The sequence below is a fragment of the Ciconia boyciana genome, chromosome 8 (genome assembly GCF_034638445.1).
Source record: "Ciconia boyciana chromosome 8, ASM3463844v1, whole genome shotgun sequence".
Taxonomy (NCBI): Eukaryota; Metazoa; Chordata; class Aves; order Ciconiiformes; family Ciconiidae; genus Ciconia; species Ciconia boyciana.
Window position 1 is genome coordinate 32,687,904 of NC_132941.1, and position 15,304 is coordinate 32,703,207.

A 15,304-nucleotide genomic window follows, 5' to 3' on the forward strand; every position below is an offset into this window, starting at 1 on the left:
AATTTATTCTCCGCAAGAGGGAATAATAGGTAGGCTTTAGTCTCACGTCTGCAATGCCACGAATGAACCACCAAGGGCTGCCACGACAGAAATGGCATTATCCTGGCATAACAAAGAGGGACCAGGATGAGAATGGGGATGGGACTGTAAGGTGAAGGGCGGCGAAAGGCGAGTGCCTGGCACGAGGAACAGGAGGACTGAAGCAATGGGGAGCCGAGGAAGCCAGACTTCTAGGCAGTTTGGATTACACACAGAAAGCAAATAAATCCATGACCATGAAGCCAGGTGCAAGTGTCACTCTTTCAACCAGGCAACACCTGGGCTACTGCAGCCAGAGGCTACTGAGCACCCTCTCGCCGTGGAAAGGCTGTCCTGCACCACCGAAAGCATGGAGAAGTTGTTATTTGACTCCCAAAGACGTGAAGACTCTAACAGAAGTTCCTTTGGAGGTGCAGAAAAAGACACGAGGACCGATAGTGCTGAATGTAGGTTTCCCACAGCCCAAGTCAATGGACCCCCTGTGCAAAAATGCATCAGGCTGGGATCTGACAGTCCCAAAGACACGTACGCCAAACACAAGTCTTTCCCACAGTTCTGTGACAGGTATATCGCTTCCTTTAAAACAGCATCAAGTCTCCACTAAAACATCCCTCTGCTTCTGGAATCACGCAATCCATAATGTGGAACTTAAGTTTAAATTCAAAGACCAATTAAAAAAAAAAAAAAATCAATGAAATGCTTTTATGAAACAGGAGATTGATCTGCAGCTTAAAACTTCCAGTAATGTAATATTTTAGAACTTTAATAAATAATGCTTTTATCTTGATTGCAAAATAATACCCTGCCATGAAAACACAGAGCAGAGGTAGGAAACTGTTCAATGAGAATTAAAATGTCACACTTTGCACAGAACGGAGCATTACAATTATTGGTGAAACACATTTTTCAAACTTGTTAACACAAAATTAACAATTACATACATCACTTAATTCTATAAGTGCATATCTCTCGAAGTACCCATTAGCTAACCATGCCTAGTTCAGTTTTAATATACATGCAGGCTTTGCAGCACAGAGGGGATGTAACTATACGAGTGCTGGCACAGTAAACCCTGAAATGGCAAGTGCTATTAAATTGAGATGCAATCACGTTGAAAGGGAAACATTAACAAACAGCAGACAATTGAGAAGAAAATACAGGGCGCTTGTGTTGTAATACATGTGCTTCAAAACCTTATATAACTATTCATTGTCTAGTTCATCTGGCCAGGGGCCCAGTTTGCTCTATGCTATGCTATACTAATTTTATAATAATAAACTGTTACACAAGCTTTATGCAGTCATGCATATGAAGAGGTTGTGGAAGACATTACATTTGATTATCTTTTTAGCAAAGACACCATCTTGAAATTAAACATAGCCTGGTAGAAGTATATATGAGTTTAAAAAAAAAAAAAGAAAACAAACGTGAGTATATCATTAAAAACAAAAAAAAAGAAAAAATCCTTTCAGAAAGGCTCTTTTCCTCCTCTGAATATCACCTTCACATTATGCATGACAGATGAATACCACTAATCCCATAATACAATGCAAGAATCTGCATGTTCCTGGACTGTGTTCGTTTGAAGACAATCAGTGATTTTTGGAAATGCATGCCTTTTTTTTTTTTTTTAAATACACCTACTTTTCATAAAAACAAGGCAAAATGGTTTACAAAGCCAAAAGGAATGCGTGAAATAGCTGGGGTTTAAAAACCCTTTATGTTATTTGTTGCTTTAGCATGAACCAACATGAACCACTGAGATGCTTCAGCTAAGATTTATCTGTACCACAAAACATTTTGTAGGATAGTAGTTGGAAAACATGGGGATGAGAGAGACAGGGCACAAAAGCGTATACAGTACAAACCAGATGCGATCCAGAAAAGTCATTTCATATTCCACATTTGTCTATGGAATTGTCTGAGAATTTTCTGCTGAACATTATTTCCAGGTTTATCACAGCGGTTCAAAACTGGCTATATTTAGTCACTGACCAGTGCCAGAAAGCACTACCAGACTATAGGATCATGGCATATTTTAAGTTTGATATCTCATCAACCATCAAGGCCAGAATTAAATGCCTTTTATAATCAGAAAGAGTGAAAGCCTCCGACCTCCAAGATACATAAGGGATTTTTTTCAGCTCTAAGTCACCAGATATCAGCCTCAAATATCACATTATTCTGATTACCATTGTGTGTCTGCTACTTCCTGACCACCCCCTACATATTTTGATTTCAACATTTTAACATCTAATCTAAAAAACCCCACTAAAGCTAGTGAACCAATGTTTTATGTGGGGCCCCTGAGGCACTTCCACATGCAAATACCACCACCACATACCAAAAGCAAAGAGTCAGCAGTCAAGTGGCACTGAAGTCAATGGGTGTAGGAGCAAACCCCAAAAAGCTTTAATGCCAGATTCTGATCTAAATCACATCACTGTCAATCCCAAGTAATTGACTCCTGTGGATTTACATGAGTGGAAAGGAGATCATAATCTTGCTCTTAACCTTTACCTTTGAAGTAGAGATGGTCATAAATCCAATTTTTCTATCCAACAGAAAAATGTCAGAATTTCATCATTTTCTTCAAATCGGGGCAGGCAGTCAAAAAAGTTCTGAGCAACACTAATGGGCAACTATCAGGGTCTTTAATTTTAACATGTCTAATTAAAAGAAACCAACTGAAAAATACTTCTGCAGATCAGAATTCTTTTGTCTCAAATGGTTTTGACATTAAACTGCATCCCACTGAACTGTGGGTCCCAGCGCCCTGTGCTCCTGCGCTTCACCATGTTGAGCACTGAGTGCTGAGCGCCCTGAGCCGCTGCGATGGTACAGCCACAGGGGAGACTGTGGAGCAGCACCAGACCTCGTCCAGGGAAAGGGATGGGTACAGGATGGGGCCACACTAGTATCGCTGTGGCACAGTTGTCCCCAAGAGTATGTCAACCCAGCATGATAAAGTTCAGTCTTTCCAACTGTAGGCCAAACATTTTATTTCAACCTTTCTGATGAAAAAAAAAAAAAAAAAAAGGAAAAAAGACCAAAATCCAAACAGACATGTAGTGGCTGTGGGCTGTTACTGCAGAAAAGATTTCCATTTCATTCAAATGGCATCCTCCAGTGACAAAAAAAGCATCAAGGACTTGACTCAGAAGAGTGAGAAAACCTCTTGTGAGGTAAAAGTTATGCCAGAATTAAAATGCAAAACGAGAAGTGGGAACCAGGTGGCAATGCAAGAGAAGGGCTGAAGCCAAGCCTCATGCAAGGGCTTTGTCTGGCACTTAGACCCATGCCTGAAAATCTCCACTGAAGGAAGCAGGAACTTTACCTATTCTTTAGCTGCGGGTGAAATACAACACAAGGTGGCAAAACTTTCCTCAGCCATTAAAGAGTGTTTGTTGACTTTCTATAATTTATTTTAACCATTGTTACATTGTTTTGGTCTAGGCTCCCAAAACTAAGAAAACCCAACCAACTGCAACCTCCTGCAACTGCTTCTGGCTGCGTGATTCGTCTCATCTCTGCATCCGACTGACATGCAAAGTTGGAGCTCGTATTTGCTACTTCAGGATTGTCTGATTTTCATGGATATTCATGCTTAGACCCAAACAGTCAGCACAGCCCTGACGCCTTCTCCAGCTCACCTGAAATGGGAGCTGATGTTTCTGCTCATTCATCTCGGCTTCCTTTGCTCTCCCGAATATTTCTGATGGTTGCTAGGCAACTATTGTTGAATACATGCATGAGGCATTAATTGTCTGAGCACTTTAAAAGAGGAAAATTCTTTAAAACTGAGGACATTGCCGTACCAAAAATAGGATATTTCCTTTATGAAGGACAACACTCGTGGCTGGGAATGTTGATGGCTGCAGTATGTCAGAGGTTAGATGAGTCACCGAGATTACTCACGCGCAGCACAGCACAAAAGAAGTGTCTTAGAAGACCTAACTTTATAATAAAGTTTTATTTTAAATGAAGTGCTTCAGATCTAGTTTTATCTTCTGACTGCTGTCATTGGGATATCACAGTCCACGTTTTCATGAAATTAGTGGTGTTGGGTCCAGCCGCTGCTACAGACAGTGTTAGAACTTACCGAGTGTATCAATTCACTACCTTCTAAACCCAAAATGGCACCGGCAAGTAATCCTCCTCGCTACACTTCAAAGAGATACTGTAGTCTCACTGCTGATCCTAAGTGCTCTGTGCTCCTTACCCGTAAATGTGGATTTCATTTTATAGGGTCTTTTTTTCCAAAATACATTCCAATGTCATGATCAAGCTCTAAAGACAGTAAACACAGACTTCCATAAATTGACTTAAACTTCTAAACTAAACAACTGCAAGGATTTGCAGCTAGGTAATTTTTGGGGGTTTTTTTGTTTTATAACAAACCCATGTCTACCATAACCAAACATTCACAATGTACATGTATTCATCTTAATTACAGGCTGCCTTTCAAAACAACCAACACCAAAAACCCCCAAAGAACCATCATTTTTTTGGCAAATCAGTGAAATGATTATGGTCCGTTGCAAAATTGGGATGCTATAAAAGAATGAGGGCAACTATACCGCTAATTTTGAACATGGCATTCTGAGCTAAGAGCTGCTAATGACCCTGGGAATAATCTTTTCCCTGTTTTTCAAACTTGTGCTCTACCTCTGTGAAAGTGCAGTAATGGGACACAGGCTCATCTCAGCAAAGTTCAGCTGAGGTTTGTAAGACTTCTAAGATGAAGATGAAGCGACTTATTTAATCAACGAAGTGAGAAGTAGAATCATCAACACCTACTTAAGTAAACATGCCACCCCACAGCAAAGAGCTGTTTTCACTGGGTTTAACTTCTACTACTACAGTTGCAAATCCAGAATGAAACACAGGAGGGTGATGACAGAGCTGGAAGGTTGCACAGTACCTCTCTGTTGAAGCTGCAGCAGCATCTGTGAATGTCACCCATGTTAGCAGGATGATCACATTAGCCTTTTCACGTACTCTCTTACCCTTTCTGTGGGCTGAAACTGCTGATTTCAAATAAATTCCTCCTCTTCTATTACTCACTTGTTGCTAACACCTGCTTTTTAATTAACATGCTCTTTAAAGCTGTTACGCAAAAAGGTAAGGTGACTGGAGATGTCTGTGCAGACTCATCAGGGAAGACTCAGTAAGTCTGTAGATGATCTCGCAGTGTGTTGCTGCACATTTAAATGAGATGCTATTGAGTTACATTTTCCATACTTCAACTGAGGAGACAGCCCTTTGTAGAAGTTACTGAAGTGGCCTAAAATGGACCAGATCCAATTCTCCCTGAGCTGATCTCCCCAACCGAGAACAGGCAAGTGACTGATGAGCCCTCAGAGACCAGAGCAGAGGAGCACACTGCCTGGTTGGTGCTCCAAGACAGGCAGCTGCTCATGGTGGATGGAGACTGGTAAGGAGAACAAAGAGGACATGGGGTATCAACAGCCACCAAGCTGGACCAGTGAAGATACAGGAGTTTAGCTCCTGATGCACCAGCTTCCTGTGTAACCCTGTTCCTCAGCCCCCGGTCCACAGAGCAGATGCAAAGCTGTCTCATCTACTTAAGAGTGTAAGCAAATTTTAGGAAGGTTTGATTTATTGTACAATGGACACAAGATCCAGCACAATCTAGCTTTTACTGGCCCAGATGCTAAAAATTACATATATTAATACAGTAACAGTTTTTAAGGTCAGAACAAATTAGCAGGATATTAGCACCTTGTTTACCTATACAATATCAACAGTGACCACTGGATGAAGACAGTATCTCTTCCTTGAGTGAGGATCATGTCTTTTGGAAAGCAGTCTTGATTTAAAAGATTCAAGTAATAAAGAATCTATGTTACTCCTGGCTAAGTTGTTCCCATGGTTAATTACCCCTCGCTGCTAGATAATTGTGCCTTAGGTTCAGCATTAATTTATCTGCTTCCACTTTGAAGCACGGGGTCCTGCTATGTGTCTGTTTGCCAAACTAGAGAGGCCTCTACCGTCACAGGTGGTCTCCTCATGGACGTACTAACAGACTGTGATCGGGTCCCTTCTTAGCCTTCTCCTCCATGCACTAAATGGATTGACATTCTTTAGTCTTTTACTTAAAGGCAAGTTTCTGTGCCATGAACTGTTTTTTGGGTCGTTCTTACTTAACCTTAAAACTTAACCCTATCCAGTATTTCAATACAATGTGCAAAGCATGGGCATCAGAATCGGGCACAAAACTGAAGGTGGGGAAAAATCTCTCTAATAAAGTCTTCCTGCTCTTCCATGTTCCTCTGCAGTCCACAGTTCAGAATAATACATTTGAGTATTAGTAGTGCAGTTATCCCATGAAATTGTATCACCCTTTTTGCAGAAAGCCATCATTTGACTGACTTACCAAAAATGTTAGCTCTTAGGGGGTTTGATAATGATTTCCTCTAGCGTTATATGCAGCAGTAGTAACACCTCTCTATTTCTTCTCACTATTCCCCTGCTTATTCATCTAAGAACCATGTTTGCTCTCCTACTCTAGTTAATTGGTTAGCTATCATTACCCTCAAGTAATTTATGGCATTAAGACCAACACAGCAGCCTGGAGGCACAAGGAAATGCTTGTCTGACCACTAAAAGACCAAGATACAGCTATATATAATACCAAGGCCCAAACTTCATCTGAACCGTAAACTCTCACTGCTTCACTGGCCTTTGGCCCATAATGGACAATAAATCAATTAAAAGACATTACAAAGTCCTAATTGCCAATGATAAACCTACAAAAAAAAGCAACACTTTTTTTTTTTTTTTTAAATTTGCCTTCCTATTCAGTACTTAGGCATAAGACCAAGGTCCTATGAAGAAACTACCAGCATCCACTGGCTATCGCTGGGAAGATGGATGCTCACACTGTAATGCATTGGTACCTTCTCCAGTGGACACAAGCAAAAAGGGATTGCTGAGGTCTCTTTATCTGTTTGCGTAAATGAGAAACTAATTCATATATTGTCTGTGATCTGTCTGATCAGGTTTACGAAGATGCTGACCAGCAGTGAGAACTTACTTAAACAGCACTAGTGTCAATAGAGGGAAAAAACCTCCTCTGGATCACCCTTAATGCTCTCACTTGATTTCAGAGAGAGAAAACTATAGCAAGAATTTTAATGCCCTATTTTGCCTCTTTTGCAATTTGATTTAAAAACAAATTTGCAAAAACCCAGCCACGTGGAATTTCAATTCTGCAGAAGTCTCACCCACCAGTAATTACTACTGCAGTGTTTAAAATGTTAAAAGAAAACAAATCCAAACCTGAACAAAACACTATTTTTCAATAAATTTTCTTCCTCTGATTTCTCTCCACATTGCATCATCTCCCAATTACTGTGATTTTGCTGAGTGTGCCAGTTTCTTAAAGACACAGCTATAAAATGTATGGACTAATTGTTGAGCAGAACTGAAGAGCTATTAAAACTGCAATAGTACAGCACTTCCAATGGTAGTCTATTATTTCTACATGATTGGTTTTGCACAGTCCAACTCATGCAGTGAAACTCTTAGATAAATTAACTCTTTCATTTTGACATAAACATCAAAGGGAGAATTAAAGGAGAATGAACATTATTTTCTGCTGCTATTTTAGACATACTGTTCATAACACCCATGCATGTTCCTCAAAAGTTACAAATTATTTAAATTGAGAAAGTCATTTGCTGTTTTATCAAGTCTGTAATACACAAAATTTGGCTCCACAATTATCTCATTTTCCCATTTCATGTTTCCCTGTCATCTACATGGTAGAGCATGTTTACAGAACTTTATAACTATAATATACAATTCAGTCATTTCTAAACAGCTCTATAAGAGTAAGTCTGAAATGTACACATTTTAAAGATTACTTACTGAACACCAAACCCTTTCCCAGCTGTTTTAAATTTTGAATTTCCCAATAAATGAATAACATACTAAAAAAGCAAACAAGATCTGACATTATTTAGTCTAAGTTTCTAAAATGGCATAACATCTGTAGCTAAAAACAATTTTGAATAACTATATTTAACTAGAGCAGTATTCTATTATTCATAGCTCATTTTCCTTACAGACTAGGGGACTTAATGTGGTGTTCAAACATTTCAAACATTTCTTTTAATTGTTTAGTCCTTCCAACAGCCAAACTGCAGCAAAAAGGGGGGGAAAAAAAATCTTCACTCATATCTTTTATATATATTCATGTGACCAACCCATGATCTCAGTTAAGTGCCACAACTGTTCATTAACACACATCACAGCCCCCCAGTCAGCACTGCGAGCTTTGAAACCATGCCAGAGGCAGGGGATCAACAAATGGCACTTTGACCTTTTCACTACTAACTTCAATCTTTATTAAAATCTCTAAGACGTCAGGTCTGTCTCCCTCTTTTACCATCTTTTATCTGCTCCCGAAATACCTAATATTCATTCATTAAATTGAAAAGTTTGCTACATTCTTACGTAAGGATAGATTCCCCTTTCACTTGCAATTGGCTTGTGAAATGCCTTTGATTAAAAAAGAGAATGAAACGCCCCCTCCCCCTGCCAAACAACTCTAAATTCAGATTGTTCACTCATTTCCAGGGAAATCAAGCATGCTGCCTAATATTAAAAAATCTCGCAGCATCCAGGCAAGTTTAGCTCCATTTTATGTTCCTCTTATTAAATTCTAACTTAGGAATGCACAAAATGCTCACCCTGCTCTTTGCTTGCTTTTTTAATTCCATGTTTGCATCTTCACATCTTCAGCCTGTGCATTTGTAGGGGGATAGACTGATTTTTTGCCCAGCAGGGTTTCCGTTCCCTGCAATAGTCACCAAAACCAGTAGTCCCATGGAGTAAAATGTAACTACAGACAAATAGAGGCTTTGATCATTTTTATGGTGCTCAAACATAGATTGTGGGGGGGAGAGAAATCACACCTTCTCCCCTCCCTCCCCCCTCCCCCCCCCCCCACAGTAATTAACTAATTACGTGTTAAGAAAAAATCAGAAAAAGTTCACATAAGTCATTTATATGTTTTCATTCTTTGTAAACTTTCTGGCACACCCTACATGCTTCATTTCTTGCTTTAAATAAGTAAGTACTGGAAAATATGCATAGTATTTGGAACTAAGGGGAATGACATATTAATTCAAAGTTTGCTTTGTTTAAGTTTGCGTTTTCCAGATTTGAAATGAACCTTCAAGGAAACCTACAACTTGCCTGCAACCTTTAATTTATAACCCCCTTCACTCATGGATTATCTAGAAGGTATAAACTATTCATTTAAGCAGCAGAGTGAAGTATCATCATTAGGTGGCTTAGTTGCCTGGGATACTACTATCAGCCTGACCAGTAGGGAACCTGGGAAGCCTGAGCTCCAAAGGGGGAAAAAGTAAACAAAGTAATGAGTAACAGTTACAGCTCCTTAAAATGTGTACATTAACCTTGGTATTGGGAAAGTATTTGCTTTTTAGAGGCAGCACCCTCTGATTGAAATAATGACAAATATTTTGGAAATTCCATCCCAAGCTGAAATGAAATTACTCAAGTGCACTCTGGGAGAACAAAGCTTTTTAGTATACCTTCAAATGAACTCAGGTAAGTTTACAAATGGCCTATACCTAAAAGACCATTAACTAAAATTACATTTGTTTTTATTGAAAGACAGCCTCAAGTGCTGACATGTAATATATGACATGTGATACATAATAATACTCTTAAAACAGTTCTGACATAATATCTCCCAAGGTATAATAACCACAAATGACTGCTTTAGTTAAGAACTAGCCAGGAGCAAAATAGATCCATGTAAAAGTAGCTTTAACCATAAATACCTCAACAATATTTTATGTCACTTTGTAAAAAAGTTAAAGGAGTCCTATAATAATTAACAACAAAAACTTCATGTTCTTTACTATTGTATGGTGGTTGTGAAAGGTTATTTCATAGTCCCGCAGCTGCCAATGCTGTAAATTATGCAGGCACCAAGAAGCATTAAGGAGAAATAATAGCAATTTAAACTAAGGCTGACGTAATTCATGATAAACAGTCATTGGAAAATATTACAATGTTGTCTTTTTTGAGTGGGTTTAATCAGAAGAATGTGACCATATTCTGACATAAACCACTTCTCTTTTCCATTGGATGGGCACGAGAATGGGGGCCCTTCCCTGGCCGCAAAGGTCTCCCCTGCTCCTGGACACTGCTGAGCCCTGGCATCCTGGCGATGCTGCTCGCAAGGCTTGGGACACCGATGGACCGAAAGCTCTCCTGAGACAAAGCTCAAGAGTCTGGGCAGGCCTGGTGGTCCAAGGGAGGCACCAAACAGGGGAACAGTCAAATAAGGATGCTCTAATGAAGGCATACTGCAAATAAAAAAAAGATGGCTGCAGAAATGAAAACATGTATAATGGACACGGCTCACACTCATGATGAATGCAGCTTGCTTTACTGTTCACTATAATGACAAAAAGTGATTTTGATAGCTGAATCATAAAACTAGCCATCGAGTGGAAATCTTATATAGGAGGAATTAGTCATTTATATCTACAATCATTTAGTGAACGGACACCAATAAAACAGATGCGTGTGTAACAGATGACAAACCCCATGTGATAAGTTACATTTATCAGGCACAGAAGAACAGCTCACTCGCTAACCCTTTGTTTGCTGGAACTACACATTAATTCTCTGCCAAACTCCGGCTAAGAAAACATGTAAACCCCACAACACCATCATGTATTCACTATTTAATTAAAAATTAAAAAGGAGAAGTTAAAGGTGCCAGACTGGAAGTGGTACACCCAGGCTCTCAGCTCTGCCACAGGGGCTTGCAGGAGGGAGGATATCTCACCTCCCATTCCGTGAGAGCCCCAAAGCCTGGGCTGTCCCAGCGGGGAGGCCGTACTGGCCACCCCATGGTTCACAGCCCTGAGGCTTCCTTGAGCAGCCGGGTCATGGCCACGTGCAGCCCAGGAGCACCACGGGCATGCAGCGCCTCACATTCACAGCATAAGCCCCTCTCTCTCCTGGACTGCTATCCAAGGGCACCCGAAGAAGTAAGGAGCCATACCAATTTCCCAAGCACCCTCACCACGGGAGCTGTCCTCCCGCAGTGCCACCGGCCAGACGCTGTGAGCTTCTTGGGAAGCTACCCCGCTACTCTGCGCAGGACAGACGGCCACCACCAGCCCAGCTGAGAAGTGATGCCAGAGGAAACAGGCACAAGCAGCTTTTCAGGCAGCACCTGGCCCTCCACTCAGCATCTGCTGCCTTCCTGAAGGGGAACACACAACCCAAATAAAATCAGCATTTCTGTAGATGTTCTCCATAAAGGAGTTTTGATTATAAAGTGCAAAATAATCTATCTTAATATTTATCCTTGTTACAGCTATGGTTGCTAGTGAAAATGTACCCCCCAAAAGAAAAGTAGAAGCTAACAGCATTTGTTTCTATTGAAGTTCTTGCAGACAGGAAGGTATTTTATCTTACTTTACCACACATTACTTATGTTCACTTAACAGCTTGCTGTTAACCCTGGGTGAGATTCTGCCCTTGGTTAACTGGTGAAAATCTTGAGTAACAGCCACTGAAGTGGATTGGGTTATTTTGGATTTATGCCACTAAGTGAGACAGAATGTGACCCCTTATCAGTGCCTTTTTGCTTTGCGTATACAAATATTTTATGCATTTCAATGAGTGACAGAATGCAAAACTTGCAAATATTTATTTTTAGATGTATGGGGAAAAAGCAATTAGAGCTAAAAATGTTAAGAATGAAGAAATCACTTAACAGAAGCAATTATGTTGGGCACATAAACAGCTCTGCCTTCAGACATTTTATTCAAATGTTGCAGAGCACACTAGAAAATATCAATTGTTTAAAAAAACTGCAAGTATTTTTTCACAACTGAAAAATCCATCATTATAAACAACATCTGGGGATCGTTAATATCTTACTCTACAGTTGAATTAACAAAATAAGAAAGAAGTCTGACCAGAATCCAGAACATTTCCAGATTTGCTTTTTCAAGCTAAAAGCTTATGTTTGCAGAAGTGGGGTGGGAGGGAAGAGGAAATGTACATTTATCTATATTGTATATAGCACTACTATGCATTAATCATTACTTCCCCTCCAGCTATGTCCTGTTTTTGTTTTGAGAGAGTTAAAATTTGAAATATTTAGCTAAACCACCCTGCCCAGGACCTTGGAAAAGATTTGCATATTTTTCAGACTGTTGGAGATGCCACTGTAAAGATCCATCTAAGGAGGTCCCAGTATCCACGCTAATAAAAAGCCTCCATACTCTTCCTATCACATTTCTAAATCCATAAACATTCCAGTCTTAGCAGAGCAGCGCTAGCACCGATCCCACTCAGTTTTTTAACACAAACATCACATTTGTGTTAAAACAAAGAAGCCCGAAACACCTATCTGGAAACTTCAGGGTTTGCTGAATTGCACTGATATAAATTATCCTGCAGGTAGCCAAAACAGTCAATAGCAATAATGCTGATACTTTACATCAGCTGAAAAACATTAAAAAACCACCCTTTCAGGCCTAAGTACAATTTTTGTACTAGAGCTGGTTTAAAAAGAAAAGCCAGCTTTGACTCACACAAATAAGGAAAGTCAGCAACAGGAAAACTGTACTTCATTTAGACTGGAAACATTCCTTCTTCCCGGTTTTTTTTTTTAAGTCTCATTCCCTGCTAAGGTTTTGTTTTGTTATGTTTTTCCCCTAAACAACTGATTTTATCTATGAGTCACAAACTTCTGTAAACTGAGATGTATAACGAAAGCAAAGACCAAATTTCAGCTATACCAGGAGTAATGGTACCACTCTATACCCTGAAGTCATCAGCTTTCATCCTACACATTTTTTCTGGCATGTGACATATCCCTAAAAAGTGCTGCCTTCTTCATAGTGCTGTCCTGCCACGGCTTCCCTGGTCAATGACAAGAAGGAAGGTAAGCCCTTCTAAAATCATTGGCTCAGAAACCCTGGCGGCTGGGAGGATGGGTAAATCATCCCTCACTCCTAACCACTCCCTGCCAGCCCTGGAAGTGAGACAATCTGCTTTCTGCATTGTTTTACAGGGAGATCTGAGTTGTTGAAGGTTTTGGGTTTTGCTTTGTTTCTAATGTAGATTATTTTTCCCAACACAAGCAATATATCATTAAGTTTTTTTGGGGGGAAGGCAAGAGAAGGGAAGTGGGGACTGCAGTGCCCTTTACACATAATTTTTTTCAATGAGCAGTTTCCCCTCTGTATTGCTCGTTATGGTAAAATGAAGAAGTTCCATTTTTCAGAGGAAAAAATGATATTAATACCACGGCAGGATGTAGTTCTCTCACTTTTTGGTATGAAATGTTTTACAAAAAATTGGCCCTTACAAGCAAAAATAAAACTTTTAACCTTCTTTTCGGGGTGAACACATGTTTACAGCACCCCAGGGACCAAACAGCTTGTTTAATGGCATATTGGACCCAGCATGCTATAAAAATAATCCAGAATGATTTAAAATTTACCAAATAGATTTTAAAAATCAAGAAGAAATAAGGTATTCAGTTTTCTCTCACACTCCTGTTTATAGAAAAAGCAACCCCATGCTCACAAAATGAAAGTGAGCCTTCTGGTTCATCTTTAGCAGACAGGATTTATAATATTTATCCAGCAAAGCATCATGACAAATCTTTCTGTGCAAGACTTTCACCTGGCGAAGCTGATGGAGCTGTAGAAATTCACCACAACCCAAGCACCTGACCCTCCTGCTTCTAAACTGTGCGTCTGTTCCCACCACCCTGCCAGTCCCCAAGCCTGGAAAAGGTGGAGGTCATGCTGATAGACTCACCTGTATGCTACCTTGCTGTAGGGGCCCGCTTGCATTTGGCAAGGCAGCCCACAACTGGGTCGCGAAAGGATCCATGCTCATCCATGCGCCCTAGAAGTCACTCCATGCGGTGGAGCAGGCGCAAGTCTGGTAGAAGGCCAAGTCACCTCCTTTGGACAAGAAAACGCAGAGGACGTGTGCTGCTCTAGCACAACTGCAGACTGATTTCTGCCCCGTGACCCTCAAATCCATCTTCTGGACACTGCACAGGCAGCTTTGCCTCCAACTAGATCTCTTAGGTCTATAATGAAAACTATTAGGACCCTTCTTTTTTCATTCCTTCTCTCTTGCAGCATATATGACCACACAGCAAATGCCAGTAAATTATATGCATTTACAGAAGTTATTCAATAACAGTAACCCCAGAGACTGATAAATGAAAAGGATTTTGAAAAATGTCTTTACCAATGATCTTGAGTTGAAGAGAAATGAATTGTTCAGCTGGTACATATTATTTTTATTTTAAGGGAGCAGGGGAATGAGGAAATAGGGTTTTGGTTTTTTCCACATGCCAATTAACAGGAGCAGTTAGATAAAGGAACGTGTAAGTGAACTCTAGTCTGTGCAGAGAAATAAAATGAGGCCATGAAGAGAACTGATCCCATTTGCTCACCCTGCTGCGTCCAACCGGTCGCTCCCTTGGGCAGGCAGACACAGCCTGCGGGGCCACAGCAGGGACTTTGCTGCCACTGCTGCCCAGGTCCAGCCCGCGGTCTCCCCATGGCCCTAGCTCAGTGCCACCTGCAAGCCTGCACAGGCTGGCGGCACTGCCAGGCAGGGCTCAAGCCTTTGTGCTTCAGTTTGACCATGGACAACTCCACTCCAGCCTCCTGTGCAGGTTCAAAATCTCGGATTTCTTGTTCCCAGCCAGCAATACCAGCATTTCATTATTTACCTGGACTGTTTCATGCTGGTGAGGACCTCTAATTGCTCTTACTTCAGGAGGGGAAGAGGTACACAGTCTGACCATGGTCATATCCATGAACTTTGGCTATCAAGACATCCAAGCACAGCTTACGTCTTTTGTTTTCTGAACAGATGCAAGCTTTTGAGCCTGTTTGCATTCTGGAGGGGAACGCTACAAGTCAGTTAGATTAACTAATCAGTAGTTATATCAACAAGAATGGGAGCAGGAGGCTTCCCACTCACAGCAGTCTTTCCTCTATAAATGGAGAGCAAGTCCTTCCCTGGCAGGCTGCAAAGAAATAGATACAAATGTTTGAGCCTTCCAGCTGCCGAGCCAATTCCTCGGCAGCTCGCTTCTCCAGGGCCTCCTCGGTGGGACTTTGTGGCACACTGAACCAAGTTAGAGGAGAAGCAGAAAAGGACTTTGCGAGAAAATCGGTCCTGAATATTCCTGCCC

General features: G+C 40.7%; 1 protein-coding gene across 3 annotated transcripts in view; it reads right to left on the minus strand.

The window, feature by feature from the left end:
• The window catches only part of ARID5B (AT-rich interaction domain 5B), a 122,298-nt gene that overhangs the window by 53,512 nt on the left and 53,482 nt on the right, over positions 1 to 15,304 (minus strand). The gene's annotated exons all lie outside the window — the stretch shown is intronic.